The sequence below is a fragment of the Acinonyx jubatus genome, chromosome A2 (genome assembly GCF_027475565.1).
Source record: "Acinonyx jubatus isolate Ajub_Pintada_27869175 chromosome A2, VMU_Ajub_asm_v1.0, whole genome shotgun sequence".
Taxonomy (NCBI): domain Eukaryota; kingdom Metazoa; phylum Chordata; class Mammalia; order Carnivora; family Felidae; genus Acinonyx; species Acinonyx jubatus.
This window is the reverse complement of record NC_069383.1, coordinates 119,364,483-119,370,690: the sequence shown is the minus strand read 5'-3', so window position 1 is coordinate 119,370,690 and position 6,208 is coordinate 119,364,483. Positions and strand designations below refer to the sequence as shown.

The 6,208-nt window shown below is 40.6% G+C and overlaps 1 pseudogene; it reads left to right on the top strand.

Moving 5' to 3' along the window:
- The first annotated feature begins 4,076 nt into the window (after positions 1-4,076).
- Positions 4,077-5,906, top strand: LOC106978943 (U2 small nuclear ribonucleoprotein A'-like; annotated as a pseudogene).
- The last annotated feature ends 302 nt before the right edge of the window (positions 5,907-6,208 follow it).

Genomic DNA, 6,208 nt, shown 5'->3' with positions numbered 1-6,208 from the left:
CATCCACGTAGTTGCAAGATTTCATCCTTTTTGATTGACGAGTAATAGTCGATTGTGTATGTGCGTGCATGTGTGTGTATACACAGCACATCTTCTTTATCCATTCATCTGTCAATGGACATTTGGGCTCTTTCCATAATTTGACTATTATCTATAGTGCTGCTATAGACATTGGGGTGCATGAGCCCCTTTGAAACAGAACACCTGTATAAAAAATAATCTCCCTTTGTACTCAACCATTTGGGATTTGGCTTTCTTTCATTTATCACTAAAGCATTTCTCATGGATCCATCTACTAACCTGCCAGTCTGGCTGATGCTATAATGTTGTTGGAATTGTTTTAAGTCCAACTGGTCCTTCTTTCTCTCGAAAAGGAATACATGGCCTTGGGCCTTGAGATAGACCTGGGTTCAACTCCTTATTTTTCTACGCATTAGTTATATTACTTGAGGAAAGTAATATAAAAGAAAATAAAAGAAAGAAATCTTACAGAGTTATGAAGAGCATTAAATAAAATGATATTAAAATTGTTTAATAAAAGGTTTGTTCCTGGGGCACCTGGGTAGCTCAGTCGGTTGAGCGTTTGACTTCATCTCAGGTCATGATCTCATGGTTTGAGGGTTCAAATCCTGTGTTGGGTTCTGTGCTGATAGCTCAGAGCCTGGAGTGCACTTCAGATTCTGTGTCTCCCTCTCTCTCTGCCCCTCCTCTGCTTGTGCTCTCTCTCTCTGTCTCTCTCTCTTAAAAATAAACATTAAAAAAATTTAAAAATTAAATGTGGTGCCTAGGTGGCTGAGTTGGTTGAGGGTCCAACTTCGGCTCAGGTCATGATCTCGCAGTTTGGGAGTTCGAGCCCCGCATTGGGCTCTGTGCTGACAGCTTAGACCTGGAGCCTGCTTCAGATTTTGTGTCTCTCTGTCCCTGCTCCTCCTCCATTCATGCTCCATCTGTAAAAAAATGAATAAACATTAAAAAAATTTTTTTTAATTAAAAAAAAGTTTGTTCCTTGCCCCATTCATTTGACACCGAGCCTCTCATTTTTTCTTTAATACCCAAGACTTATCTCCACACATTAAAATAGAAATAAACAGGTATAGTTAAAGGTTTGCATTTAAGTGATACCATATATTCACGTAGTCTTATGTGAGCCTCTGCACAAATTTGTGAGACCAGAGTAGATAGCCTCATTTTATAGATGGGGAGATACAGACAAATGTCTTTGATCCACAGCTAGGAAGTGATAGAGCTGGGACTCAGATTCAGGTGCTCTGAGAATTCTATTTTTATTTTTAACTGCTCCATTAGCTCTCCCAAGTCAAGTAGGAAGAGCAGACCTATGTGGTGAAAAATGACTGAAGCAGGCTTCTATCATCCAGAAAGGGCGAATGAAAAAAGTCAACCTGAGTGAGAGAAGTGAGACTGCAAGTTTGAAAAGTCAGAATTACCCGGTGGTGTCTCTGATGTGTTTGAAACCCTCTGGGAAAAGAGCACAAAGGAAAAGATTATTCCATATTAAAATTCTTCTGTTACTAAGTGGGGAGAAAGGACAAGAGAATTTCCTGTCATTTTTTGTCACTTCAGAAGGATTTCTTTTTAATTCCATTTGGTTGAATAGCTGGGTTAGAACCCCAGTAAAAGTACAGGCTCAGCAGCTTCTGGATGACAGTATCTTGGGGTCTTTGAGAAGTCACCAGCCCTTGATGTTCATGTTTCTTTCTCCTTGGCGTCTGCTCTACAGATAAGCTACCCTATAGGCTTCAGGGAAAATACCTAATAGGGAATCTGTATGGATTGTAAAAATCCCATCTTTTCTACAGGACTTTGTAACTGTAAAAACTTTGAGGGCACTTTTCCAGCTCTATTTTGTTGTGGGGGAAAATGGCATACATGCAGAATTGCCTGCTCTATCAGAGGCAGACATATTGGAATGGTAGGTAGATAGTTTCCCAGGCAACATTACTGACCTGAAAGTGTAGTCCTCTGCTTGTTTTTACAGTCACACAAAGCACTGTTGGGAGACCTAGAGATGCAGGATATTTAAGCCCAGAATAAAATTGAAAGCATTATTGTCTTTACTTCAAAATAGAGTTTGAGAAATCCAACAGAATGCACAGCACTCTATTCATTAATATTTCCAACATCTTCTCATCTATTTCCTATTCTATTTAAGAAAACCATGGTCTCACAGTGGAGTGTGAATTCATAAATGGCAAGGATTTCTGTGACATACTTTCCAATGTTTTTTAAATCTATGGGATTTATTCACAAACATTGAGCTTTTTATTTTTCCTAGCAAAATCAGTACAACGCAAGGTGGGGAAGTAAAGCATTAGTGTTTGCTGCAGTAGAATAGCACCTCAATTTAATATTCAAGTGAGTCCAAGCTAAGTTCCATCTTTCTGGATTGGTCATATCAAGGTTTTAAAAGTTTGAAAACACAGTGAGATACTACCTATCTTTTTTCTTCCAAATCTGATGACTCTGTTTGACATTTGGGCTGCCATTTTGGTAAACTCTTCATTATAAATCTCATAACCCTTCATTATAAATAGCCACGATGTGGTTATTGTTAATTCTGGACTGAATCTATATTTGGGAATGCCTTACAAATTTGCAGGCAACTTTCTTGATCATGTAATTACTAGGTCTTGGTAGCGTATTTCTTTTCATGTGATTTACATTATTACTACCTTTGTATACAGAGGCTAATGGTGGTTTCTAAGGCCACATGCAGAACTATTTTATTTGACTTCTAGAAGCTATCACATTTGAGAAAAATAACCTGTATCCATAAAGGTTACCTTTTGGGAAGGGGAAATTGAAAGTCTTATGTTTTATGGGAAGGTCGTATTAAATAATTTTGGGGGAGACCATGGACCACATGCCTTAGACCTTGAGGATCTAATGGCAGTTCTTTCCCTGTTGATTCCTTGGTGACTGGCCAACATAAAGCTAGAGAAAACTGCAGTTACTGCAGATGGTGTTCCTCTGCTGGCTGTGTCTCTGATGCCCAGATGTGATGGGGATACTAGTCTTGAGTTCTGTTTGTAGAATGTCTGTACCAGATTTTATTTAGTTGAACTGATTAATTAAAATACCAAGCAGGAGGCAGTCTCAGCAGCTTCCAGATCACAGTCTATTGATATCTCTTAGAAATCATTAATACATGCTGTTCATATTCCTTTTGTCCCTTTCTACCACTCTACAGATGCAAATGACAAAATTCTGGGGAAATGCCTGGCAGAGTGGATTGTAAAGATTCATCTTTTCTTTCTTTTTTTAAAGTTTGTTTGTTTGTTTGTTTAGAGAGAGAGAGAGATATCCAGCAGGGGAGGGGCAGGAGGTGAGGGGGACGGACAGAGGATCCAGAGGATCCAAATCAGGCTCTGTGCTGAAAGCAGAGAGCCCAGTGGGGAGTTTGAACTCATGAAACATGAGACCATGACCTGGGCTGAGGTTGGATGCTTAACTGACTGAGTGACCCAGGTGCCCCAAGACCCACCTTTTCTAAAGAACTCTGCAAGTATAAAATTGTTGAGTGAACATTTGTCCTGGATAATGATAGAGTCCATAGAACTGATCCATAAATAATCATGAAAGAATTGATGAATATCTAATTGTGCAGGGCATGTTTTTTCACATTATAAAATAATATAAAAGGCAACACTTATTTTCAGTGTGTTGGTCATCAGGTGGTTGTGGTGGGGACATTCCAAAAACCAGGAGCCAGTGCTAGCTGTTGGTTTGATGGTCATAAGTTTTATGAAGCAAAGAGCACATGAAGGGAAATACTGGGAAATAGGGGTGGTGAGTTAGGTTGGGGTTGAGTATCAGAAGGCCTTGAATGAAGGATAAGTTAGGTATTCATTTCTACAGGTAATGAGGAGCTTTGGTGGCACTTACAATTTATAGGTGTTATTTTGGGAAGATTATTGAGGTCAAGGAGACTATGTTCTTTGGTGCTTACCTTGCATAGAGTCTTGCACATAGTAGAAATGTGAATATTAGGTGAATATGTGAATAAATGAAACTATTTTAGATGAGATAGGGGATTGGGCAGTTCTTGAAACATTCCATGGATGAGATGGAGGTTTGGGTTGGTGTGGAGGCAACTGGAATGGAATTGTCTAGAACATATAGAAGAAGCAGGGATTGATATTTGACGTGGAAATAAAGGAGAGAGAAGAACAAAGAAATAAATGAAAGAATGAAGGAGTATAAGGTTGAGAACCAGATTATGATACTGTATTATCCCATTTTACAGAAATGGGGGCTTAGAAAGAAGAGCATATTTGGGCTTAGACATGTGGCATTTTAGTCTATGACTCTGTTGACAGGCTGGCATAGATACACAGCACTGGTGGTCAGGTGAAGACCTTGCCTGAATGTGAGGTTGTCTGAAGAATGATGTTGGTTGAAATCAGGAGGTTGTAGTCTATACAGTTGACATAAACTTACAGTTCTGTGGTAACATTCAGTCCTAGTAGAAACAAGCTAATGGTGTAAGACCAATAATATTGTCAGTGTATGTTGAAGAGATGTATACACATCATAGAACAGAGAGAAGAGGGAAGAGTGCCCATTCCTGGCTTTGGACTGCATAGGCATTATCTTTTCAGGGCAAAGTAGGGTAGCAGAAAGTTGGAATCCTATATCTTTGCGTTCAAATCCCAAAATTACCATCTCCTGTGCTTTCTGAGAGGCCACAGATAGCCTACTGATGAAGGGCATGGTCTTGAGAACTGGAACAACCAGGTGCAAATCCTAGCTTTATCACTTACTAGCTGTAGAACCTACTATACGGGGTAGTTTCAACGATTATTTAAGTCACTGTAGGACGCTGGGAAATCTGGCGGGCCAGAGGCGGCAGGAAGCAGCCGCTGGGCCGCGGCACCGGCAGCGGGAGGCGTCAGGATGGTGAAACTGACGGCGGAGCTGATGGAGCAGGCGGTGCAGTATACCAACGCTGTGCGGGACCGCGAGCTGGACCTCCGGGGGTATAAAATTCCTGTCATTGAAAATCTAGGTGCCACCTTAGACCAGTTTGATGCTATTGATTTTTCTACAATGAAATCAGGAAACTGGATGGTTTTCCTTTGTTGAGAAGACTGAAAACATTATTAGTGAACAACAATAGAATCTGCCATATAGGTGAGGGACTTGATCAGGCTCTACCCTGCCTGACAGAGCTCATTCTCACCAACAACAGTCTCGTGGAACTGGGTGATCTGGACCCCTTGGCATCTCTCAAATCACTGACTTACCTAAGCATCCTAAGAAATCCTGTAACAGATAAGAAGCATTACAGACTGTATGTAATTTGTAAAGTTCCGCAAGTCAGAGTACTGGGTTTCCAGAAGGTGAAACTGAAAGAGCGTCAGGAAGCAGAGAAAATGTTCAAGGGCAAACGGGGTGCACAACTTGCAAAGGATATTGCCAGGAGAAGCAAAACTTTCAACCCAGGTGCGGGTTTGCCGACTGACAAAAAGAAAGGTGGGCCGTCTCCAGGGGATGTAGAAGCCGTCAAGAATGTTATAGCAAATGCGTCAACTCTGGCTGAAGTAGAGTGGCTGAAGGGCTTGCTGCAGTCTGGTCAGATACCTGGCAGGGAACGCAGATCAGGCCCCACTGATGATGGTGAAGAGGAGATGGAAGAAGACACGGTCACGGTCCTCAGCAAGATGGCCTGAGTATCTACAGGACGTGTAACATCCTCCTGGGACAAGTCCTGCTTTTTGAACTTGGAATAATAGCCTTGTTTGTGTCAGCAAAGTGGAGTTCATAAGCATTGTTGAAATGCTTAAGACTGCTGCTGGTAATTTTGTAACATCATACATTTTGAAATCTAAATGCCAGTTTTCTACAAATAGTAAAAATACAAAGACATTCGCTGTGAAAAAAAATAAGTTACTGTAAGTAAAGTATTAGGGCTTTTAAGTACTAGGTAGTAATAATAACCATCTTTATTTAGGGGAATCAATAGTTTGAATGATGTTTAACTTTGAGAGGACTTGGTATCCTGATCTGTACAAATGGAATTGATAAACCAAAAAGAAATCTGCTTACCTTTTTCCCAAGAGTGATGGATGTTTCATTGTAAGTGGGCTTGGGCTTTTGCTTTGTACGTTTACCTGGGGTTTTTCATGGCTTATTATACTTTACCCCTTGGTAATCCATTTCTTTTCCCCAGACTCACTCCTGATAAGAC